The sequence below is a fragment of the Platichthys flesus genome, chromosome 22 (assembly GCF_949316205.1).
Source record: "Platichthys flesus chromosome 22, fPlaFle2.1, whole genome shotgun sequence".
NCBI lineage: Eukaryota > Metazoa > Chordata > Actinopteri > Pleuronectiformes > Pleuronectidae > Platichthys > Platichthys flesus.
Genome location: NC_084966.1, coordinates 13,488,042 through 13,513,041, shown reverse-complemented (window position 1 = coordinate 13,513,041; position 25,000 = coordinate 13,488,042). Strand labels below are relative to the sequence as shown.

Here is a 25,000-nt window from a genome sequence, read left to right as displayed (position 1 = left end):
TTACCTGACGTATTTACATGTATAAATAAGGTTCAGAGGGTGGACTCGTTCGCTTACGGCCACACCAACCTGTATACACCCGATCTCGTCTGATCTAGGAAGCTAAGCAGGGTCGGGCCTGGTTAGTACTTCGATGGGAGACTGCCTGGGAATACCAGGTTCTGTACGCTTTTTTCCACTTTTACCTGACTTATTTACACGTATAAATAAGGTTCAGAGGGTGGACTCATTCGCTTACGGCCACACCAACCTGAATATGCCCGATCTCATCTGATCTCGGAAGCTAAGCAGGGTCGGGACTGGATAGTACTTCGATGGGAGACTGCCTGGGAATACCAGGCTCTGCAAGCTTTTTTCTTCTTTTACCTGACGTATTTACATGTATAAATAAGGTTCAGAGGGTGGACTCATTCGCTTACGGCCACACCAACCTGAATACGCCCGATCTCGTCTGATCTCGGAAGCTAAGCAGGGTCGGGCCTGGTTAGTACTTGGATGGGAGACTACCTGGGAATACCAGGTGCTGTAAGCTTTTTTCCACTTTTACCTGACGTATTTACACGTATAAATAAGGTTCAGAGGGTGGACTCATTCGCTTACGGCCACACCAACCTGAATACGCCCGGTCTCGTCTGATCTCAGAAGCTAAGCAGGGTCGGGCCTGGTTAGTACTTGGATGTGAGACTTCCTTGGAATACCAGGTGCTGTAAGCTTTTTTCCACTTTTACATGACGTATTTACACGTATAAATAAGTTTCAGAGGGTAGACTCATTCGCTTACGGCCACACCAACCTGAATACGCCCGATCTCGTCTGATCTCGGAAGCTAAGCAGGGTCGGGCCTGGTTAGAACATAGATGTGAGACTGCCTGGCAAAACCAGGTGCTGTAAGCTTTTACCTGACGTATAAACAAGGTTCAGAGGGTGGACTCACTCGCTTACGGCCACACCAACCTGAATACGCCCGATCTCGTCTGATCTCGGAAGCTAAGCAGGGTCGGGCCTGGTTAGTACTTGGATGGGAGACTGCCTGGGAATACCAGGCTCTGTAAGCTTTTTTCCACTTTTACCTGACTTATTTACATGTATAAATAAGGTTCAGAGGGTGGACTCATTCGCTTTAGGCCACACCAACCTGAATACTCCCGGTCTCGTCTGATCTCGGAAGCTAAGCAGGGTCGGGCCTGGTTAGTACTTGAATGGGAGACTTCCTGGGAATACCAGGTGCTGCAAGCTTTTTTCTTCTTTTACCTGACGTATTTACATGTATAAATAAGGTTCAGAGGGTTGACTCATTCGCTCACGGCCACACCAACCTGAATTCGTCTGATCTCGGAAGCTAAGCAGGGTCGGGCCTGGTTAGTACTTGGATGGGAGACTGCCTGGGAATACCAGGTGCTGTAAGCTTTTTTCCACTTTTACCTGACGTATTTACATGTATAAATAAGGTTCAGAGGGTGGACTCAAACGCTTACGGCCACACCAACCTGAATACGCCCGATCTCGTCTGATCTCGGAAGCTAAGCAGGGTCAGGCCTGGTTAGTACTTGGATGGGAGACTGCCTGGGAATACCAGGTGCTGTAAGCTTTTTTCCACTTTTACCTGACATATTTACATGTATAAATAAGGTTCAGAGGGAGGACTCACTCGCTTACGGCCACACCAACCTGAATACGCCCGATCTCGTCTGATCTCGGAAGCTAAGCAGGGTCGGGCCTGGTTAGTACTTGGATGGGAGACTCCCTGGGAATACCAGGTGCTGTAAGCTTTTTTCCATTTTTACCTGACGTATTTACATGAATAAATAAGGTTCAGAGGGTGGACTAATTCGCTTACGGCCACACCAACCTGAATGCGCACGATCTCGTCTGATCTCGGATGCTAAGCAGGGTCGGGCCTGGTTAGTACTTGGATGGTAGACTGCCTGGGAATACCAGGTGCTGTAAGCTTTTTTCCACTTTTACCTGACGTATTTACGATGTTGGGATCTACAGTCACAGAGACTGTAAACATGAGGCCTTGTGGGGAATTCCGATCCAGCCTCAGGTACTTTGGGGGAGCAAGCCACAGTCGAAACTGTCAATGACCCCTGCTGTGTCTTTAGCCGCTCCTCAGATTTTGAACTCTGACCTTCCTATTGGCCTAAGACCCTTAGCCTTGCTAGAAGGCGGGAGTCACCTCCAAGGTACTATTTAAGGTCACACCCAGCTAAAATAGTTCTTTCCAGTTCCACTCACAATAGAGCTAACATCTCCAGTTTAGTTCTTAGTGATCCAGAGGAGACAAAGGAAACAAATTCAACAGCTGTTTGATCTTTCTGAAGTTTATTTTTAACTTATCTTTTTGTAGTTCACTTTTAGTTTTCAAGCTACTTTTTCTAATCCAGTTTAAGCTTAACTTATCCTTTTCAGTACATCGTAAGCTTATTTCTTCCTATTTTTCCCTTAAAGCTTTTACTCTGAATAGCTTCCTTTTAGTTGCTTTCATTTTTCGAATCGAGCGCGGCACAAACTTCCCCTCACTCACTGGCCGAGCACAGAGACACTCTCCCCGCCATTCACGGACAATCTGGCCACGGTTTCCTTCCTGCAGACGGGCAAAGACCTTGCCAAGGAGAAAGAGACGCATCCTCTCCAATTCGGCCCAGCATCATCTCGCAGCCGCATCCGCGGCTCCGCGATCAGCTTCCAGAGGCCAGGACCCCATCCACTTCATCCTTCCGGAATTCGCGCAAATACGGTCGTGCACGAAACTCTGCGAAGCAACACAAAGTAAGAGGCATATGTCTGGGCAGAGTCTAGTTTAATATTTAGCGTGCTGTTATATGATTGTGCTTTTATAGAATGACCGCCGTGTCGATCTTATTGTGAAAAGCGCGCGGTGACGATCCAGCGCTTCCTGTTTGATTCGTGTTTCCGTCAGGCCGATCTCACAGAAGACGTGCATCTGTTAAAAGACACCTCTCACGTAGCTGGTTTGCCGGCCTCATTGTGTGATCGCCTCTGACGGCGTTTTTAGGATCATCTCCGATCTGTGTTACTGCATGTTTCTCTCTCTCTCTCCCTTTTGTTCTCCCACATCCGCCGACACACACATCCTCGCCCTCGCACACACATATAGTCACATCACATATAGTCATTCTGAGATCAAGGGGGTCTGAACGCACCTCGACGCCATTCGGCGCTAAAGCTAAGCTAAGACAAAGAATCCCTTTGTCCTCCCTCAACCTTTGTCTCACGTGTGTTTAAGTCGGCCATCTTTGACCATCTTGACTCTAAGTTACGTGGTCCGTAGACCATTGATTGCAATACACATCGAGGCCCGGCCTCCATTCGGACTCCAAATTCCTTAGGCGACTCCGCCATTTTGAGTTGTAGTCCTGGTGTATATGATATCACCAATTTTGTAGTCAAACCCCCAGGGTTAAGCCAGCCCTCTTAAACTTCGTGAGTCATCGACCCCCCTTTTTTCTCTCTCACACACACACACACACACCCACCCACTCACACACACGCACACAAGAACACACACACAACCCTATCAGAAGGATTTGCAGTGTGATTAATTGTGATGAATGTGCTGCGACTGTATTGGATATAGCGGATTGTGTTAAGTGAAGAATCATTTGGAACAACATTGACCTTTTCTTTTATATCTTTTAATAAATCCTTTTATACTTAAAGTATTTGAATCTTGTGATTATTGGTGCATGTTTATGTGAACACAGTTGGATAATGATAGCCAGTGCTTGAACTCAACCCTTCATCGTTTATTATATAATCATTAAAATAAACTATTGAGATTATTGATTTACTTTATCAGATGAGACTGATGCTTATAGACTGACTTGTTGGTCCCTGTAACCAGGGTGGTGCCCCTTCTCGAGTATTAATATAGATCGTATTATCCTTAAATTAACGATTTTATGGTTTTGACTAATTATTTAATTATTCTTGGTTGATAACCTTATGATTATTGATTGATAGCTGGTACTTTCTAGATTGATAAATTACTTGTTTTTCATTGGTAGTTGTTATTCATTGATTGATTATTCATAAGTTTACATTAATTATTTAATTATTCTTAATCAATAGACTTTATCATTCTCAAATTAATGATTTAACAATTCTTAATTGTTAAACTTCCTTATTTACTCATTACTAGTTTTATTGTTATTTGATTACTGATCATCTTCAATTAATAATCTAATTATTTTTAAATAAATAATCTTTATTGTTTCAATAATCATATTCCATGATTATCGATAACTAGCCAACGTCAAGTCCCCCTACTATTGCACAACATAAATGGTGCCCCGTGTGAGGCTATTTTATTCCAACTGTGTCATAATATCTATGTACAATAATCCAACTTAATTTTTCGATAAATTGATTTTTTTCTTTTTCTTCAAGAAATAGATTTTTCAATAAATCAACTTTTTCAATAAATTAATCTTTCAATAAAGTTTAATTTTTCAATAAATTTAATTTTTCAATAAATTTAATTTTTCAATAAATTGATTTTTGAATAAGTTTAATTTTTGAATAAATTTCAATTTCAATAAAATTTGGATTTTCAATAAATTTAATTTTTCAATAAATTAAATTTTTCAATAAATTTAATTTTCAAGATAGATTTTTCAATAAATTTACATTTTCGATAAAACTTTTTCCAAAACTAATACATTTTGTTTTTCTTTTTCCGAAATTAATCATAAATGATTGTCAAGAAAATATTTAAAAAAAAAATGTATTTTGCTTTTCAACATCTTATTTTTTGATCCCCTTAAAACCTTTGTCAAGCAGGTATATTAGGGTTTTGTTCAACTGTGGTTGGTTGCTGACTGCATTTTCAGTTGTTAGTAACTTTGATTGGAGACTTTCTGCATGTTATTTTGATTTTTGAGATTAGTTGTTGCTTACTAGGTCCAGAGGATTGAGCCGCCGAGCTATCCTGCCTAAAGTTACGTAATAGACACAGGTTAGAGCTCACCTGTGTTTCTGATCGTATAGTGCAACTTAAGATTGTTACCCGCTGATATCCCAGCGAGTTTAAGTAATCCACTGATTGTCTTATAATACTTAGACAATGAGTAACTCTGACAAAAGCGGGGCGCAGGCCTCTCCAAGGCCAGACGACATGCCACATTTGGTTGCAGATCTGGTGAAACTGTCGGTTGATGAGGTGAGTGAGTTCAGTGGGTACGATGTCAGTGCCTGTGATGAAAAGATAAATGAAATAGTCACGTACATTGAAGATCCTTTTGGCCCCCAACGCTCAGTAGCCCAACTTCTGGGACAACTGGCCATCCTGTACGACCGCCGATCCCAGCTGAAAGCCAAACAACACTCTGACGAGATCAGGGCCATGGAAGCAGTATGTCAGGCAGAACTTAATGAAAAGTCCCAGCTGCAGGGGAGGAATTCCTGTTTACAACAGGAAGTTGATAGGTCCCGCGAAGAATGGGACCAGACACTGCAGGAGTGCGAAAATCTGCGCGAGCAGGTCAAACGTCAGAGTGAAAGAGAGGCAAGATACATAGGAAACGGTCTGTGGCCCCCTGGAGTGGAAACAAGGTCAAGAATTGACATCTCTTCTGGAGAAGCCAGTGAAATAGAGACACCAGAACAGCAACTTCAAGCACGACCACGCCAACGTCAGGTGGCCGAAACTGATTCCCCATGGCTTATCAACCACGCTGATCGGAGATCCACCCCGGCCAACGCAAAAGCGAAGCCTGGAGCAGAAACCCCTAGGAGCACAGTGACTTTTGACCATCAGGCAACACAGAACGCCCGTCCAGCTGACGTTGAAAATCAACTCACCTTAGAAAGAGACCCCCCTGTACGAAACTTACCTGATCCATATCAGGACGACGGAAGAACGCCGCCCTGGATGGCTGAAGGATATTCACAGTCAGGGAGGAACCTATCTTACAACCCTCCTCCGCCTTCCACACAGGCGGCTGCACGATCTGGTTCTTGGTCACAACCGAACTGGTCCACCAATCCTAATGCACGCCAAGAAGATGGTTTCTATGACCAGCATCAGGAAGGACATGACTCAGATGACTCTGGACACCAAGAAGCACCGGTGGCACAGGGAATTCGCACCCGACAGATCGAGTCCCTGTCTAAAGACATCGATCGGTTCGATCCCGACGTCCGAGGGTCCAACGTGGACGATTACCTTCGTGAGGTAGAACGCTGCCTCTTGGACATAACCAACCCCTCACCCAGAGAAAAGTTGAAGCTAGTCTGGAAGACGACAGCCAGAAACGTCCACGCCTTCATGGAAACTCTGTCACCTGAGGTCAGAGACAATTATTTCGACCTATGTCAGGCCCTGCACGAAGAGTACTCACTCTTCACCGACCAGGCCTCTGCAACCCTTGGTGCCTTTGCTGTCCTGCAGAGGAAGAATGAACCTCCGAGGGAATATTACAGACGTCTGAGAACGGCGTATTTCCAAGGACGTAACGCTCCCGGGCTGGAAAACGACACAGCTTTCAAATCCTTGTTCCTGCACAACCTCCACGATAGTGTGCGATATGATGTTACCATGTACTGCAGAGCTGGTAACCACTCGATGCAAGAGATGAGAAGGTACTCTCAACTAGCCTGGGAGACGCGACCACGTCCAAACAAAGCACAAGAACAGGACGCCAGGGTTCTAGGGATCCAAGCTCAACCCCACATGGATCTGACGCTGGAGGGGAACGAGATACCTCTGGCCAGAACACACCCCAGGAGAGAGTATCGTGAACGTCGACCCGTCCAACAGGACTCCAGAAGAAATCAAGAAAGGGAGGGGTCAACCCAGCCCCGCAACCAGAGGTCGCAGCACCTAACAACCTCTCAACAGAGAGGCATTGATTGGGCTGAGCGTGGACGCCACGAGAAGTATGACAACAAATATCCCAAACAAGGGAGGCCACAAGAACATGGGAAGAAACAGGATCCATGGAATCCACAGGATAATTGGAAGACACAAGAACATGGGAAGAAACAGGATCCATGGAATCCACAGGATAATTGGAAGAAACAAGAACATGGGAGGAGACAGGGACCCGTGAATCAACAGGAACGCTGGAATCAACAGGAGTTCCCTCCACCAATGCATCCACAAATGGAAGGTTTGATACGCCGATGGGTGTCAGAGGCAGTAAGGAACCAAGATGCCCCTAAGATTCCCACTGCACCGCATGGTCCCCCAAAGAATCCAGATGGTGATCCCCCATCAATGTGACTAGAACAGGTGTCCGCCATCCCCACCTCCAGAGTGTACTTTGTTGGCTGGGGAAACTCAAGCACCACTAGACCACACCCCGAAAATTTCACTACAGACACTGCTCCCTTCTTAACTTTCCTGGGCGACCTTGTCCGGAAAGGCAACGCACAACGCATATATACCTCAGTAGTAATAGGAGGCTGCTTCAGCTCCCTGGCCCTACTTGATTCAGGCTCGGAAATCAGCCTGATGTGTGCTAACACTTTCTCCCAAGTCGAAACAACAATGTTGTCCCTTGGAAAACCCCTGCAAATTGAAACCTGCAACATCAATATCACCAGCTACACTCAGGACCAGTCACCCATCACAAAACGTGCCTGGATCGATATCACCTTCCAAGAGATGAGTCTGGCACATCCCATCTACATCTGTTCCATCGACACTGAACCACTGCTCATCGGTCAGGATCTGCTGGATCGATTGGCCCCGCTCATAGACTGTCACCAGGGACGCATTTGGGCTCAAGTCGATAACCCAAAACCTCTCGAGCCTAACGCCCGTCCTCCCATTCAAGTCGCTGCCATCCAGACACCCAGCAGAATCTTCCCGATGCACCTGCCCCTTTCAGAAACAGACTCTAGCCCGCATCCCATCAGGACCACGGCAAGTGGGCCCGTGCCACCACATGATTCAGGAAACACTTTCAGAGCCCATGATTCATTCCTATGTTCCTTAACCAATGACAACCCGTCATTATACGTCCCCCGCATCAAAGAAGATGTTTTCCTAAATGGCATCCTGACCTCCAAAACTCTAGTAGCACTCTGGTCCGAGAAATCCGCATCAGTATGGAAACGTAAACTGATCTGTGCAGACTAGAACCCCCACCTGTTTTTGTGCGACGCTGCCACCGACTTCTCTCACCAGAGATACCACAGACCCCTATCAAGGCGACTGGAGTGTGCACTATCTCCGTGCGAATCGGAAAACGACAGATCTGGCATTTCGTGAGCGTAGTAGCCCAACTTCCCTCCTCATTCTTGGTAGGAGCAGATCTCCTCATCAGACTTTGAACACAAGTGAATACCATAAACCAAGTTTTGTGGTCACAAGTCAACGCCGAGAGATACTGCCTGTCCAACGACCCAGTCCAAATGCTCTCTGGACAAACAATTCCCCAAGCCTGCCAGGTCGCCAGTGAGGTTGACATGGTCATTCCTCCACGAACCACCGGGGCCCCTATCCGACTTGAAATCCTCAAGGGACAAAGGTTACCGGGTCCCCAGGCCTTCTTCCAACCGCTGCCCTCCTTCCAGGAACTCAACCTGGCAGTCTTTGGCACGCAGCTGCTGGAAGTGAACCACCGAACGACGTACGTGCTTGTGAAAAACCCCACGCACTGCCCCGTTCAATTGAAAGCACACCAAGTGATAGGAATGTTGATTGACAGCTCATTCCATGATTTCGAACTGACGATACCGGTCATTGGGGAACTTCCCCCTTCTCTAGCCAAAGACGACGCTGTGGATCAAGTCCTTCACACATTCCCAACCAACATGGTCACGGTCATGCGTCATGAGTCACTGCAAGATGAAGCCATTTATGGAGCCTCTCTGACAACAGAAGGGGACATGATGGTGTATGCTCTAGCAACTCAACCAGGGCAGGACAGCCCAGGGGATGCACAGACTACAGAACTATATCCCGGGTTCGAGGCAGAGATCAAACAACAATTGGAGAAAGCAGATGCCCTGACAACAGACGCACAGAGAAACATGCTTCGGGATCTGTTCCTTGACTTCCAGTCAATGTTCTCCCAAGACTCCACCGACTGTGGAGTCACTGACCTCCACACTGTGCGCATTCCCACGGATCCAAACGCACCTCCGACCTTCGTACGTCAGTACAAAATCCCATTGGCAGCCTACGAATCCATTCAAGACATCCTCGACACTTTGTTAGAGAAACGGATAATCAGGGAATGTAATTCAACTTACAATTCACCCATTTGGCCAGTGCTCAAACCAACTGGAAAATGGCGTCTCACCATCGATTACCGTCCCCTGAACAAACAAGTCCCCCTGTCCCGCTGGCCCATGATTCACCTTGATCAAGAGCTAGCCAAGGTAAAAGGAGCCACGTTCTTCTCTACTGTAGACGTGGCAAATGGATTCTGGACTATGAAGGTGGACCAAGCCTACCAATTCAAACTAGCTTTCTCTTTCGGGGGTAGCCAGTATACCTGGAACCGGTGTCCTTTCGGATATTCAAACTCTCCCTCCGAGTTCAACATCTTTCTCCACAAAGCTATGAGTGACGCCGCAACACGTGTAAATCTCATTTATGTGGATGACATCTTCATGAGGAGCCAAACCTTTGAGGAACACATAATTGAGATCCGACATGTCCTCAAGCAATTGTCCAATGCAGGAGCCAAGCTGGCTCTCACCAAAGGCCAGTGGTGTCGCACCAAGGTAAAATATGTTGGTCTGACCGTCGGCGCTGATGGCATCGAACCCCAAGCAGGGCGGATACAAGCCATCAAAGACATCAAGGCCCCCAGTCGCCTAACAGAACTCAGAAGTTTCCTCGGGGTCTGTAACTACTCCCGCCAGTTCATTGAAGACTACGCAGAGATAGCCAGACCTCTCACCGAACTCCTGCGCAAAGACAAGCCCTTCGAGTGGGGAGAACCCCAAGAACATTCTTTCCGTCAGATGAAAGAAAAACTCTGTTCGGCATCCTGTCTGGCCTACCCAGACAAAGACAAAGAGTTCCACCTCCCACTGTCTCAGTGCGGCCCTGGCACAGAAGTACGACACCGACAAGCGTGTCGTGGCCTACGCCTGTCGAGCGGTGTGGAAATCAAATTCTCAGACTGTGAGAAAGCACTCCTGTCCACAGTCTGGGCTGTAGAACACTTCCGCAGCTACATCGGAGGACAAAAGGTCATCATAGAGACGTGCCATCAACCCATAGCCTTCCTGAACAGCCAAAGACTGAGAGAAGGACGGGTCACAAACAGCCGCATAGCCACATGGATGATGGCACTCCAAGGCTACGACATCGAAGTGAAGTACGCCCAGAACAACAAGATGGCCCTGGGTAAAGGCTTGGCGGAGTGCCACAATTGTGATGAAAACGAACGATCAGACCCCATCTCTCTCCCAACAACCACTCCATCACTGCCTTCCAACCACCGGTATTATGAAGAAAACGTCTGTGAAGACCTTCCCAAGGTCTATGTTGATGGTTGCTCATTCCACCACGAGAGCCAGCTCCGGGCAGGAGTTGGCATTGCCTGGGCCAACTACAGCAGCAGCGAACCAACTCATTACAAGCTAGGACCCAAGACCAGCCAGTACGCAGAGATCGCTGCTATACTCATCGTCCTTCAACAAGCAGTCAAGCTGGCCATAACGCAGTTGGTGATTTGTTCAGATTCAAACTATGCCCGTCACAGTTTCATTTCCCATTTTCCCTTATGGAAGGAAAAAGGAATGAAAAATGCCAGGAACAAGGAAGTCAAACACTCAGAACTCTTCCTGACCTGTGATCAGTTGGTAACAGACCAAGGGCTGATAGTTTACTGGAAGAAAGTCAAGGGTCACTCCCAACTGCCTGGACCAGACAAAGACGGCAACGACGAAGCAGACCGACTAGCCAAGCTAGGAGCAGATGAAGGCGTGCACTGGGAACTACAGGGCGATGGGCTTCAGAGTCCCCAAAACTGCGTAGTGAACGCGATCACCCGACGACAGGCAAGGGAGCGACAGGAGAACCCCCAAGCCTGCGACCAGATCCTGCATCTGGGTCGTAAACCTGAAGATACAGACTTGGTTGCAATGCAGGAACAGGATCCCGTCATCAGTGCCATCCGCCAGATAGTCGCGACACCTTCCCCGCAAGACTCTCAACCATTTACTGACCAACCCAAGGAGGTACGGGCATATCAAACTGCACTACCCCACCTGAAGATGGAAAAGGATCTGCTCATCTACACCCGTAGTGGCCAAGGACCAAACCGCTGGGTCGTTCCAACCGACCACAGGGGGGTAATGTTGTCCCACGCTCACGACTCCCTTGTCGGTGGCCATAGAGGTTACAAGGCTACTCTAAGCACCCTCCAGCAAGTCGGGTACTGGCCATCAATGGCTATTGATCAATGACACCCAATCCTACGTCCGAGGGTGCCTTACCTGTTGCCAGTTCCAACCGTCATCACCACTGAGTCGCGCCCCACTTCAAGGAAGGGGCGTGTCATTTCCATGGTACCACCTTCAGATCGATTGGATAGGACCGGTCCCAAAGTCATCAAGAGGCAACAAGTACCTGCTCACCGTTACTTGTGCCTTCACCAAATGGGTGGAATGCCTCCCAGCGTCCAATGACACAGCCGTCACCACAGCAGTCCTACTGCTAAATCATGTGTTCAGTCGCTGGGGCCTGCCACTCTCAATTGATTCGGACCGGGGAACTCATTCCACATCTCCCATCACCCCCAATTGTCAGGCCAAGTAGAACCTGCCAACCGGACCATTATCCACATGCTGAAGAAGTACGTAGGAAGTAATGGAAAGGACTGGGATGTAAAACTGCCCCTGGTGCTGATGGCAATCAGGTCCACCCCGCACCGCTCCACAGGTATCACACCCTTTGAGATGATGACAGGAAGACAAATGACTCTCCCCCTGCATCTGTTGTACCATGCGGAAGACCTCAGCGTTATGACCGCATACACCGCACATCAGTACGTGGCAGAGCTACGTGACTATCTGAAGACGACCTTTGCACTGGCACAAGAAACTCTGGAGGCCAGTTTGAAAGCTTCAAAAGCCTACTATGACAGGTGACAAGGTTTTCTATTTCAAGTTCATAAGACCAGTGGGAGTCTCCAAGAAATTCCTCCCCAGCTGGATAGGCCCTTTGAAGTTGTGGGGAAACTCTCACCGGTAGCACACCGAATTAGGATCCCAAAACAGAGAAGACCCCCCACGTACAAATGGGTCCATTCAAACCAGATCAAACCATACCAGCCTTCCCCAATCTCAGGAGCAGAGGCCACCCCCACGTCAGAAAGGGGGGAGGCAGCCCAACTCCTAGATGAAAACCACTGAACCACTCACAGCATCAATAGTCGCATGCGTAAAATTCAACCCGCTAGCATGCATTAGTATAAATTTTCATTCCATTCTCAGTATTAACTAGGGTTTATTTGTTTCAGGATGATGCTCCTTTGGATCCTTGGCATGTTCCTCAGTCCCAAAATCGTTCAACCAGTTCAGGTGGTGGAACAAGGCCCGCCAACCGGGATTGTTCTACAAAACACACCTGGACTCCTCATCACGCGTTGCAGACTTTATATTCAAAGAGTCTACGTACGACTGGACCCCTGGGATGTGTATAGACTTCACATCCGTTACACCCCACAGGCGACTGAGGGGAGGTTAAGTGCAATCCAAACGCATGATACAGTGGGACATGCCAAGCAGACCACTAGGCATATGCTCGAGCAACTGCAAAAGTTGTTGGTCACTGAAAAAGACCTCAGTAACCAAAAGAGACCAAAAAGGTTCCTAGGGGCCCTAGTTCTTGCCGCATCCGCTATCGGATCACTTTTCTCGATTGGCCTATCAGCAGCCAACTCAATCAGCGTCGGTTCACTCCAAAGGCCCATGAGTGAACTAGACGATGAAATGCCAGAAATCCAACAGGGACTTAACCTCCAACAAAACCAGTTACAGGACCTGGGAAAAACGCTCCAGGGTACTGTATTGGCTGTCAACCTCCACTCTGCTCTCCTAAATAATACCCGACATGCCTTAGACACTCTGTCAGTTATCGTGAGGGACGACATAACATATGTTCAGGTAGTGAAAGACTTAATGCAGGACCTCTTAAGAGAAATTAGTTCCACTATCAACAGTTTAAGTGCCGGTAGGATCCCCACCTATCTAGTATCTTTAGATCTTGTTGAAAGAATCTTGCAGTCAGCTACCACTACGATCGTGCAGCCCTCTCAGGTACACCTGGCATTTAGTCTTGGCAGTGCAATCCCTATATCAGTAGATCTACAGAACCTCGAAATAGGATTCATAGTCAACCTACCTATCATTGAACAACAGAACGTGTACCACCTAAAGTCCGTTCTCAATGTAGGATTCTGGCAGGGAAACACACATGTTAACCTTAAAACACCACCATTACTCGCCTACCATGACGAAAACCCCTCGCTCTATCTCATCCCAAATTTAAGTTTGTGCACAAAAACAAAGGACATACATTGGATTTGTCCCAGCACCCCCTTTATCAGGGATGTTACTAATTACCTCTGTGGTCTGCGAGCCAATGCCCCAGAACAAAGGTGCCAAGGCAGCATGTCCACCAGGAATGAGGAAACTCCTACAAGAGTAGAGCGAGCTGGTGACAAATGGTTGGTTAACACACCCGCCACTGAAGCCATAATGGCCTATGACCGTCATGATTCATCCACTAAACTAAAGCTGTTAAACCAGACGATGTTCTTGGTGGTTCCTCAAGGAGCCACTGTACATATTGGTGACATTGTCCTCCATCACCTCAACTCCGACAGACACGACGCGGAGATTGAGATCATGGACGCCTTTCAGGGTCACAACCTCACAATTGATACCACTATCCAACAACAGCTTTTAGCTGAAGGAACAAAGGAGGTCAAGTTCAACGTTAGATCAACGGGACTTACCACCGAATTTGGTAGAAACTTCCATCGGACAGCAACAATTACAGAACATCCCATTAGCATGGTCGCGCTGGTACTGCTCCTTAGTGGATGGGTTATCACCATAGGTGTGGCTTTCTTTCTGCACAGATACATTCAGAAACTCCAAGCGAAACTGGACTCACTCCTTTTCGTTCCCAAAATAAAGGCTAAGATAGCTCCTCGGTCTACCCAAGACATCCCACTGATCTAAGGGAATCTCTTTCTGTCTCTCTTGCGCCGTTTTTCCTTTCTTTTCTTTTCATTCACCTTTCGTATCAATTCATAGGTATGTTACAATTACTGCCGATAAACATTGTGTGAAACTGAAAGCGTGTGCTGTGTTTTTAGAAATAGTAGATAGTCACTCTGCCTAGATTTTGCCTCTGTCTGCCCAGACATAAATGTCTCACTCTGTCTAGAATTTGCCTCTGTCTGCCCAGACATATATGCTCTCTCTCTGCCTAGGACACACACCTCATGTAAAATGAACTGACTTTCACTGTTCCCACTTCACTCAAGGATTATCCCATGGATTACAATTGGACTGTCGACCCTTGTTTGCTCTGAAAACCGCGATCAATGTCCCACTCTCCAGACCAAAGGGGGGATGTTGGGATCTACAGTCACAGAGACTGTAAACATGAGGCCTTGTGGGGAATTCCGATCCAGCCTCAGGTACTTTGGGGGAGCAAGCCACAGTCGAAACTGTCAATGACCCCTGCTGTGTCTTTAGCCGCTCCTCAGATTTTGAACTCTGACCTTCCTATTGGCCTAAGACCCTTAGCCTTGCTAGAAGGCGGGAGTCACCTCCAAGGTACTATTTAAGGTCAGACCCAGCTAAAATAGTTCTTTCCAGTTCCACTCATAATAGAGCTAACATCTCCAGTTTAGTTCTTAGTGATCCAGAGGAGACAAAGGAAACAAATTCAACAGCTGTTTGATCTTTCTGAAGTTTATTTTAAACTTATCTTTTTGTAGTTCACTTTTAGTTTTCAAGCTACTTTTTCTAATCCAGTTTAAGCTTAACTTATCCTTTTCAGTACATCGTAAGCTTATTTCTTCCTATTTTTCCCTTAAAGCTTTTACTCTGAATAGCTTCCTTTTAGTTGCTTTTATTTTTCGAATCGAGCGCGGCAGAAACTTCCCCTCACTCGCTGGCCGAGCACAGAGACACTCTCCCCGCCATTCACGGACAATCCGGCCACGGTTTCCTTCCTGCAGACGGGCAAAGACCTTGCCAAGGAGAAAGAGACGCATCCTCTCCAATTCGGCCCAGCATCATCTCGCCGCCGCATCCGCGGCTCCGCGATCAGCGTCCTGAGGCCAGGACCCCATCCACTTCATCCTTCCGGAATTCGCGCAACTACGGTCGTGCACGAAACTCCGCGAAGCAACACGAAGTAAGAGGCATATGTCTGGGCAGAGTCTAGTTTAATATTTAGCGTGCTGTTATATGATTGTGCTTTTATAGAAAGACCGCCGTGTCGATCTTATTGTGAAAAGCGCGCGGTGACGATCCGGAGCTTCCTGTTTGATTCGTGTTTCCGTCAGGCCGATCTCACAGAAGACGTGCATCTGTTAAAAGACACCTCTCACGTAGCTGGTTTGCCGGCCTCATTGTGTGATCGCCTCTGACGGCGTTTTTAGGATCATCTCCGATCTGTGTTACTGCATGTTTCTCTCTCTCTCTCCCTTTTGTTCTCCCACATCCGCCGACACACACATCCTCGCCCTCGCACACACATATAGTCACATCACATATAGTCATTCTGAGATCAAGGGGGTCTGAACGCACCTCGACGCCATTCGGCGCTAAAGCTAAGCTAAGACAAAGAATCCCTTTGTCCTCCCTCAACCTTTGTCTCACGTGTGTTTAAGTCGGCCATCTTTGACCATCTTGACTCTAAGTTACGTGGTCCGTCGACCATTGATTGCAATACACATCGAGGCCCGGCCTCCATTCGGACTCCAAATTCCTTAGGCGACTCCGCCATTTTGAGTTGTAGTCCTGGTGTATATGACATCACCAATTTTGTAGTCAAACCCCCAGGGTTAAGCCAGCCCTCTTAAACTTCGTGAGTCATCGACCCCCCTTTTTTCTCTCTCACACACACACACACACACACCCACCCACTCACACACACGCACACAAGAACACACACACAACCCTATCAGAAGGATTTGCAGTGTGATTAATTGTGATGAATGTGCTGCGACTGTATTGGATATAGCGGATTGTGTTAAGTGAAGAATCATTTCGAACAACATTGACCTTTTCTTTTATATCTTTTAATAAATCCTTTTATACTTAAAGTATTTGAATCTTGTGATTATTGGTGCATGTTTATGTGAACACAGTTGGATAACGATAGCCAGTGCTTGAACTCAACCCTTCATCGTTTATTATATAATCATTAAAATAAACTATTGAGATTATTGATTTACTTTATCAGATGAGACTGATGCTTATAGACTGACTTGTTGGTCCCTGTAACCAGGGTGGTGCCCCTTCTCGAGTATTAATATAGATCGTATTATCCTTAAATTAACGATTTTATGGTTTTGACTAATTATTTAATTATTCTTGGTTGATAACCTTATGATTATTGATTGATAGCTGGTACTTTCTAGATTGATAAATTACTTGTTTTTCATTGGTAGTTGTTATTCATTGATTGATTATTCATAAGTTTACATTAATTATTTAATTATTCTTAATCAATAGACTTTATCATTCTCAAATTAATGATTTAACGATTCTTAATTGTTAAACTTCCTTATTTACTAATTAATAGTTTTATTGTTATTTGATTACTGATCATCTTCAATTAATAATCTAATTATTTTTAAATAAATAATCTTTATTGTTTCAATAATCATATTCCATGATTATCGATAACTAGCCAACTTCGAGTCCCCCTACTATTGCACAACAACATGTATAAATAAGGTTCAGAGGGTGGACTCATTCGCTTACGGCCACACCAACCTGAATACTTCTGATCTCGGAAGCTAAGCAGGGTCGGGCATGGTTAGTACTTGGATGGGAGACTGCCTGGGAATACCAGGTGCTGTAAGCTTTTTTCTTCTTTTACCTGACGTATTTACATGTATAAATAAGGGTCAGAGGGTGGACTCATTCGCTTACAGCCACACCAACCTGAATACGCCCGATCTCGTCCGATCTCGGAAGCTAAGCAGGGTCGGGCCTGGTTAGTACTTGGATGGGAGACTGCCTGGGAATACCAGGTGCTGTAAGCTTTTTTCCACTCTTAACTGACGTATTTACATGTATAAATAAGGTTCAGAGGGTGGACTCATTCGCTTACGGCCAAACCAACGTGAATACGCCCGATCTCGTCTGATCTCGGAAGCTAAGCAGGGTCGGGCCTGGTTAGTACTTGGATGGGAGACTGCCTGGGAATACCAGGTGCTGTAAGCTTTTTTCTTCTTTTACCTGACGTATTTACATGTATAAATAAGGTTCAGAGGGTGGACTCATTCGCTTACGGCCACACCAACCTGAATACGCCCGGTCTCGTCTGATCTCGGAAGCTAAGCAGGGTCGGGCCTGGTTAGTACTTGGATGTGAGACTTCCTTGGAATACCAGGTGCTGTAAGCATTTTTCCACTTTTACCTGACGTATGTACACGTATAAATAAGTTTCAGAGGGTAGACTCATTCGCTTACGGCCACACCAACCTGAATACGCCCGATCTCGTCTGATCTCGGAAGCTAAGCAGGGTCGGGCCTGGTTAGAACATAGATGTGAGACTGCCTGGGAATAAAAGGTGCTGTAAGCTTTTACCTGACGTATAAACAATGTTCAGAGGGTGGACTCATTTGCTTACGGCCACACCAACCTGAATGAGCCTGAGCTCGGAAGCTAAGCAGGGTCGGGCCTGGTTAGTACTTGGATGGGAGACTGCCTGGGAATACCAGGTGCTGTAAGTTTTTTTCCACTTTTACCTGACGTATTTACATGTATAAATAAGGTTCAGAGGGTGGACTCAAACGCTTACGGCCACACCAACCTGAATATGCCCGATCTCGTCTGATCTCGGAAGCTAAGCAGGGTCGGGCCTGGTTAGTACTTGGATGGGAGACTGCCTGGGAATACCAGGTGCTGTAAGCTTTTTTCTTCTTTTACCTGACGTATTTACATGTATAAATAAGGGTCAGAGGGTGGACTCATTCGCTTACGGCCACACCAACCTGAATATGCCCGATCTCGTCTGATCTCGGAAGCTAAGCAGGGTCAGGCCTGGTTAGTACTTGGATGGGAGACTTCCCCCGGAATACCAGGTGCTGTAAGCTTTTTTCCACTTTTACCTGACGTATATACATGTATAAATAAGGTTCAGAGGGTGGACTCATTCGCTTACAGCCACACCAACCTGAATACGCCCGATTTCGTCTGATCTCGGAAGCTAAGCAGGGTCGGGCCTGGTTAGTACTTGGATGGGAGACTGCCTTGGAATACCAGGTTCTGTAAGCTTTTTTCCACTTTTACCTGACTTATTTACATGTATAAATAAGGTTCAGAGGGTGGACTCATTCGATTACGGCCACACCAACCTGAATATGCCCGATCTCGTCTGATCTCGGAAGCTAAGCAGGGTCGGGCCTGGTTAGTACTTGGATGGGAGACTGCCTGGGAATACCAGGTGCTGTAAGCTTTTTTCTTCTTTTACCTGACGTATTTACATGTATAAATAAGGGTCAGAGGGTGGACTCATTCGCTTACGGCCACACCAACCTGGCACCCCCTACAGTGTCGGAGTACGTAGTGTTTTTTGGACAGCCGCATGGTGAATCGTTTGTTCTGGTGGAGAGAATTTTTTGGAGTGTTGTTATCTGGCTTCACAACCCAGTTATTTTGTGGTTTTTTTCGTCCCCCGCAGTCATAGACTGTTGGGGGATCGCCCTGAGTTAATATATATATATATATATATATATATATATATATATATATATATACTTTTCCAGTCTTTTTTTGTTCTTTTGCTACTGTGGAGGCTGGAGTGATCCGGGGCCTAGCTTCGGCGAAGCCACCGGGAGAAGTGAGTGCCGGCGGGCAGCTAGCTGGAGGGACGGAGAATGGAGCAGGATGTAAGGTGGAGGAGGACGGAAAGAAAAAGGGAGAAGCTGGCGGGTTGAGAGGAGGAAGGATCATGGCGGAGGATTCGGGAGGAGAAAGGAGAGAAGGAGAGAGCGGGGGAGATGGAAACGGCAAGGCGGCTGGAGACGGGCAAGAGCAGATGGCTGGAGGAGAAACAGTGGACGGGATAAGGAAGACAGAGCGCAAGTATGAAAGGCGGCTCACGGTATGCGTGGAGCAATGCGGGGACGTTATACCTATAGGCGAAGTAATGAAGGCTATGGCGGTTGTGTGCGGTGAAATAAGGGCTTGTAGAGTGCTGGCCCTCGGGAAGCTGGAGGTGACGGTATGCGGAGAGAGGGGGAAGGACCGTCTGCTTGACGGCTTTAAAATACACAATACTAGGATAATTGCCAAAGAACTATGCAATGATGAGCTGGTGGTTTCTTTTCTCACCCTGCCAGCGTACACATCTGACGAGGAAATCCTTGACAAACTAAGTGGGTGGGGAGTCCGGGCGCTTTCGTCCATTAAGAGGAGGATGTGGCCGGGCACCAATATAGCCGATGGAACAAGGATTGTACGGGTTAAATTTAATGAGCTTGTGCAATCCTTGCCGTACTCCACGAAATTCAACACGGCAACGGGTGTTGAATATTTCAGAGTGATCCATGACCGTCAAATGAAGGTGTGTAGGAGTTGCATGCAGCCTGGCCACATCCTGCGTGAGTGCCCGGACTTCACCTGCCACAAATGCGGATGTCAAGGCCACTATGCCCGGGAGTGCGCCACAGGGGTGGCAAAATGTCGGATGTGCCAGAGGAGAGAGAGAGACTGCATATGCTCGGTGGAGGAGGAAGCGGAGGAGGACGGCAGCAAGTCGGATAGTGGCGAACCGGGTGCGCCGGACGGTGGTGGTGGTGAGGACGAGGAGGGAGATAATGAGGGTATGAGCGCGAGCATGGACCAGGACGGTGCCTCTGGGGGGAAAGATTACCCCACGTTGCTGGAGGAGGAGCTCACCTCGGGCCAGCCTGCAGACCTGGGCCTGAAGGGAGAGCTGAGCAAGGGCCTGCCGCGGCGGCTTGGAGACAGGAGCGTAAGAGGCAGAGGTGAAAAACGGGAAGGGGTAAGAATGTTTGGGGATGGAACGGGGAAAACTGTACTTAAAACGACTTGGGGCAATGATGAGGTGGGGGAGAGTGGGGATTCTGTTGATAAAACTGTGAGGGAGGGGAGCTCGGGGAGTGATATGGACATGGAGGAGCTAAGGGAGGCGAAAAAAAGGCTGTCTGCAAAGCAAAAAACGGAGGGGAGTGGGAAGAAGAACAAGAATCGTTAATGTATTAATGAAGGTTAATGTGCTAGTTGGCTCTTTCTCGTTGGTTTTTTCCTTATTTTATTTTTATTATTTATGGCCTTGGTTATTTTTTCTCTGAATGCTAACGGTTTGAGAACAGAATATAAAAGAAATGCCATATTGGATATGAGAGCTGATATTCTGTGTTTGCAGGAGACTAGATGGGATGACAACCTACTTAATGTAAGTAGAAAGCAGTGGAAAGGACAGGTTTATTTTTCAAAAGGGACTCCCAGGGCCAGGGGAGTGGCGATTTGCTTTAATAGTGCTAAAATAACGGGGATTAATTTAGTTCATAGAGATTTAGAGGGGAGGTTGTTAGTTGTTGATTGTGTTTTTGAGGGGAGGGAACTTAGAATAATTAATTTACATGCACCCAATGGGGAGAAGGAGAGGAGGGTTTTTTTGGCTGGTTTGAATGTGTGGTGCAACTCTAATTGTATGATTGTGGGGGATTTTAATGTTATTTTGACTCAATCTGATTTATCGAGTAACAATACATTTAAAGGGGACAGCACTAGGCGAACCCTTAGGGATTTAATGGAGAACAATCAATTGGTTGACATATGGAGAGTCCTACACCCGTGGAAAAGGGTTTTTTCAAGAAGGCAACTTGTTGCAAATACTCTTAAACAGAGTAGAATTGACTTTGCGTTAGTACAAAGTAGAAAAGTTAAAATAATTAAGAGTGTGGAATACATTAATAATACTTGGAGTGACCATGCGGGGATTAGGTTAGAGGTGGGAGGGAGGGAAGGGAGTGTTAACCAGAGGCCTTGGTGTTTTAATGCCAGCTTTTTGGGAGATGTTGTGTTTATGAAGAGCATGGGGTTTTTTATGAAGAGAATGATGGATGAATGGAATGATGATGAGAATATGAGTGTGTGGTGGGAGAGTGTGAAAATAAGAATTAAAAACAAATGTGTCAGGTATGGTATAGAAAAAAGGAAAAGGGAAAATGCAGAGGAGGATCATTTGAGAAAACAACTAAATGAGGAAATTAAACTGTTAGATGAGGAGGGTAATATATGTACGGAAAAATATGTGGATTTAAAAGAAAAATTGAGTGCCTTACAGGTAGCAAAGTGTAGAGGGGCTGCTATTAGAAGCAGGATTCAATATATGTACGAAGGGGAAAGGAGCACAGCCTTTTTCCTGGGTTTGGAAAAACAAAAACAAAATAAAACTGAGATAAAGGAAGTATTAGATAATAATGGTCAAATAGTAACTGATAAGGAAGAGATATTAAAAGTAGTTAGGGATTATTATGAGTGTTTATTTAAAAAAGATGCATGTGATAAAGATAGTGTAGGAGAGGCCTTAGAGGCACTAAAGAAAACTTTAAGTAGGGAGGATAGTGTTTGGTGCGATTGTGAATTTTCTGTACAAGAGATATATAGTGCTATTGATGGACTAAACAAAAATAAGAGCCCGGGGAGTGATGGTCTGACAGCCGAGTTTTACGTCGGCTTTAAGGAAATTCTGGCTCCGGTAGTTGAAAAACTCTGCAAGTATGTAGAGAAAACAGGCTGGCTCCCTGAGAGTATGGGATTAGGCATAATAACGATTTTTTATAAAAATAAGGGAGATAACAAAAATCTTGATAACTATAGGCCAATCAGTCTACTCAACACTGACTATAAAATAATTGCTAAAATACTTGCGAATAGAATAAGGGAGGTAATAGGTTCAGTAATAGGTCCAACTCAAGCGTATAGTATTCCAGGGAGGGACATTGGGGATTCAATAATAACAATAAAACAGGTAGTAAGAGATATGGAAGAGGAGGGAGGATTGTGGCTGGGGATTGATTTAAATAAAGCGTTTGATAGGGTGGATCAGGTTTTTTTGGGGAGGGTACTAGAGAAACTTGGATTTGGGACTAAATTAAGGGGGTGGGTGGGATTGCTTTATGGGGGGGCTAAGAGTAAAATAAAATGTAACGGTGTTCTGACTGACTCTTTTGATGTCAAGAGGTCAGTGAGGCAGGGCTGCCCAATGTCAGCACTGCTCTACAGCATGGTGGCGGAGCCGTTGGCGGCTTTAATTGCTAATGATAAAAGAGTGTGTGGAATAGGTAAGGGAAAAATTAGCGTAATGCAGTATGCGGATGATATTAATGTAATGGTTAAAAGTGAGAGTGATGTAGATATAGTGTTGAAACATATAGAAACTTATGAGAGAGCTTCAGGAGCAAAAATTAATATGGAAAAGTCTGAAATAATGGGGATGGGTAGGAACAAAGATCTAAATAACAAATGGGGATTCAAAGTAGTAGAGAATAAAAGAAAAGTGCTCGGAGTGTATGTTGGAAGTGATGAGAATGAATGCGATGATTTGACGTGGAAAGATGTTATTGGACGTATGCAAAAGACCCTGTGTATGTGGAGGGCTAGGGGTTTGCTTTTAAGGGGAAGGGTGGCTGTCACCAATGCTCTAGTTTTGTCGCAGGTGAACCATGCATTTAGCACTTGTGCGCTTCCGACTTGGGCTGAGCAGAAGATTGCAAAAGTCGTTAGAGACTTTATTTGGAGGAGCAAAGCAGCCAGTATTGCGCATAGAACGCTGATAAGGGTCAAAGATCAGGGTGGGCTAGGATTGATGGACGTACTCGCAAAAAGAACTGCGTTACGAACTAAATTGATAGGTAAATTTAGGGATGCAAGTCGGGAGGCGGCCTGGAAAGGCCACTTCAGCCAGTGGCTGAGCACATTTGGTCTCTTGAGTAAAGACAATTTGTTGCAGATGCAGGACGCAGCGGCATATGCACATCTGCCGCGGTTCTTCCAGGAGGTGCTCAACGCGTGGTTCCTGCTATTTGATAAGACCACACTCGTATGCGACTCAAGAGCGTCTGTGATGAGGCTGCCGTTCCTCTCCAGCCCATATTTTAAACAGGGGGGCGGAGGGGTCATCAAGAGCGTGGCTCTTGAGAGGGCGGGGCTGAAGCGGGTGGGAGATCTAGTCGACAGGGGAGGGAGATGGGATAAAGAAAGAGTGATTAGGATAGTGAGAGAGAAGGGGATAACATATAGGAGGGAAGTGATTGTGAAAGTGTTGGAGAGAGTGGAAGAGAGTGTGATGAGTGAATGGGGGGACGGGTTTAGAAATAAGGGGAGGGTTGGGCAGGATGATGAGGTGGGAATCTCCCTGCGCCTGGGGGGGGAGACACACGCCATTGCTGATATCATAACAAAGATTTGGTATAGGCATGCATTGACATATAGAGTGCAAAAACCCACATGCGAGAGTAAATGGACAGACACATATCCGGACATTACACCCAACATTTTGTGGAAGAATATTGACATACCGCACACACCGCATGCAATATTCGATCTTGATTTCAAAATAAGGCACAGGAGGATTTTCACATGCATCATCCTGCACCAAATGCTCAGGGGAGTGTATGGGAGGACGTGCATGGTGTGTGAAAGGAGGGATGAAGACTTTAATCATATTTTTGTGTATTGTTGTGAGCTAGCAGAATTCTGGGGAAAAATCAAGGGGCTGCTGGCAGGGTGCAGTGTGGGAGACTGCTGGGTGGATCGGGGGTGGGAATTGTCTGTACTCTTGGGAATGAATAGGAAATATAAAAATTGGAAAACGATCAACATGATCCTTGGGTTCGCAAGGAGGGCAATTTTTAACAGACGCAAGTTTGCACTGTAAGAAAGGAGAAAGTTGGATGTATGGAGGCTGTTTGTGAATGAATGGAAAAGACACTTACGAATGCTGTATGTTGTGAATGAGGCTTTGTTTGTGAGTATGTTTGTAGAGAGCGCGGGAGTATGTGGTGTGAATGAGAATGGAATTGTATGGATGACTGAGAAGGGCACCGTCTGGGGTTGATTTGGGTGGTTTAAAGGGGGTGGCTTATTTTTGGAGGTGGGAGAGTGAGGGAGTTTTGTGTGGGATTTTGGTTTTGTGTGGTTTTTCGAATGAGGGGTGGATTATTTTTGTGGGTAAATGGTCGAGGTTAAAAGATTCTGTGTTTAGCTGTTCGGTTTGCGTTTTGGGACTGAGGGGCGGTTTAATTTCGAGGGTAAGTGTATTCGGGATAAGATACTGCTTTTGATGTCTGGTTCTTATTTTTTTTAATTTAAAAGAGAAAGTGTGTTTAGTTAATTGTTTGTGCGGCTTCTGAGGGTGGTTTAATTTGTGGGACTGTTTTCATTTATTTTTATTGATATACGTATAAATGAATGCGTAATTGCATAAAATGGAATATATTTCTGATAATAAAAAAGATTAAAAAAAAAAATACGCCCGATCTCGTCTGATCTCGGAAGCTAAGCAGGGTCGGGCCTGGTAAGTACTTGGATGGGAGACTGCCTGGGAATACCAGGTGCTGTAAGCTTTTTTCCACTTTTACCTGACGTATTTACATGTATAAATAAGGTTCAGAGGGTGGACTCAAAGGCTAACGGCCACACCAACCTGAATACGCCCGATCTCGTCTGATGTCGGAAGCTAAGCAGGGTCGGGCCTGGTTAGTACTTGGATGGGAGACTTCCTGGGAATACCAGGTGCTGCAAGCTTTTTTCTTGTTTTACCTGACGTAT

At 46.1% G+C, this 25,000-nt stretch overlaps 8 non-coding genes and 14 pseudogenes across 8 annotated transcripts; all 22 read left to right on the top strand.

Moving 5' to 3' along the window:
• The first annotated feature begins 51 nt into the window (after window positions 1–51).
• On the top strand, window positions 52–170 carry LOC133940883 (5S ribosomal RNA; annotated as a pseudogene).
• Window positions 171–232: 62 nt separating this feature from the next.
• LOC133942520 (5S ribosomal RNA) lies at window positions 233–351 on the top strand (annotated as a pseudogene).
• A 62-nt stretch (window positions 352–413) lies between these two features.
• LOC133945943 (5S ribosomal RNA) lies at window positions 414–532 on the top strand. Its single transcript, XR_009917658.1, has one exon. It is a non-coding gene; the product is annotated as a 5S ribosomal RNA (ribosomal RNA).
• Window positions 533–594: 62 nt separating this feature from the next.
• Window positions 595–713, top strand: LOC133941122 (5S ribosomal RNA; annotated as a pseudogene).
• Window positions 714–775: 62 nt separating this feature from the next.
• On the top strand, window positions 776–894 carry LOC133943655 (5S ribosomal RNA; annotated as a pseudogene).
• Window positions 895–936: 42 nt separating this feature from the next.
• LOC133934604 (5S ribosomal RNA) lies at window positions 937–1,055 on the top strand. Its single transcript, XR_009912780.1, has one exon. It is a non-coding gene; the product is annotated as a 5S ribosomal RNA (ribosomal RNA).
• A 62-nt stretch (window positions 1,056–1,117) lies between these two features.
• LOC133940325 (5S ribosomal RNA) lies at window positions 1,118–1,236 on the top strand (annotated as a pseudogene).
• A 62-nt stretch (window positions 1,237–1,298) lies between these two features.
• On the top strand, window positions 1,299–1,407 carry LOC133943950 (5S ribosomal RNA; annotated as a pseudogene).
• Window positions 1,408–1,469: 62 nt separating this feature from the next.
• LOC133946552 (5S ribosomal RNA) lies at window positions 1,470–1,588 on the top strand. The gene has a single exon (XR_009918241.1). It is a non-coding gene; the product is annotated as a 5S ribosomal RNA (ribosomal RNA).
• Window positions 1,589–1,650: 62 nt separating this feature from the next.
• LOC133940496 (5S ribosomal RNA) lies at window positions 1,651–1,769 on the top strand. Its single transcript, XR_009915649.1, has one exon. It is a non-coding gene; the product is annotated as a 5S ribosomal RNA (ribosomal RNA).
• Window positions 1,770–1,831: 62 nt separating this feature from the next.
• LOC133937414 (5S ribosomal RNA) lies at window positions 1,832–1,950 on the top strand (annotated as a pseudogene).
• A 14,994-nt stretch (window positions 1,951–16,944) lies between these two features.
• LOC133943894 (5S ribosomal RNA) lies at window positions 16,945–17,053 on the top strand (annotated as a pseudogene).
• A 62-nt stretch (window positions 17,054–17,115) lies between these two features.
• LOC133945803 (5S ribosomal RNA) lies at window positions 17,116–17,234 on the top strand. Its single transcript, XR_009917524.1, has one exon. It is a non-coding gene; the product is annotated as a 5S ribosomal RNA (ribosomal RNA).
• A 62-nt stretch (window positions 17,235–17,296) lies between these two features.
• LOC133946495 (5S ribosomal RNA) lies at window positions 17,297–17,415 on the top strand. Its single transcript, XR_009918185.1, has one exon. It is a non-coding gene; the product is annotated as a 5S ribosomal RNA (ribosomal RNA).
• Window positions 17,416–17,477: 62 nt separating this feature from the next.
• Window positions 17,478–17,596, top strand: LOC133938815 (5S ribosomal RNA; annotated as a pseudogene).
• A 62-nt stretch (window positions 17,597–17,658) lies between these two features.
• On the top strand, window positions 17,659–17,777 carry LOC133943873 (5S ribosomal RNA; annotated as a pseudogene).
• A 42-nt stretch (window positions 17,778–17,819) lies between these two features.
• On the top strand, window positions 17,820–17,928 carry LOC133943722 (5S ribosomal RNA; annotated as a pseudogene).
• A 62-nt stretch (window positions 17,929–17,990) lies between these two features.
• On the top strand, window positions 17,991–18,109 carry LOC133944717 (5S ribosomal RNA). Its single transcript, XR_009916494.1, has one exon. It is a non-coding gene; the product is annotated as a 5S ribosomal RNA (ribosomal RNA).
• A 62-nt stretch (window positions 18,110–18,171) lies between these two features.
• LOC133941303 (5S ribosomal RNA) lies at window positions 18,172–18,291 on the top strand (annotated as a pseudogene).
• A 62-nt stretch (window positions 18,292–18,353) lies between these two features.
• Window positions 18,354–18,472, top strand: LOC133938204 (5S ribosomal RNA; annotated as a pseudogene).
• A 62-nt stretch (window positions 18,473–18,534) lies between these two features.
• Window positions 18,535–18,653, top strand: LOC133947455 (5S ribosomal RNA). Its single transcript, XR_009919104.1, has one exon. It is a non-coding gene; the product is annotated as a 5S ribosomal RNA (ribosomal RNA).
• A 6,204-nt stretch (window positions 18,654–24,857) lies between these two features.
• On the top strand, window positions 24,858–24,976 carry LOC133938322 (5S ribosomal RNA; annotated as a pseudogene).
• Window positions 24,977–25,000: the final 24 nt, after the last annotated feature.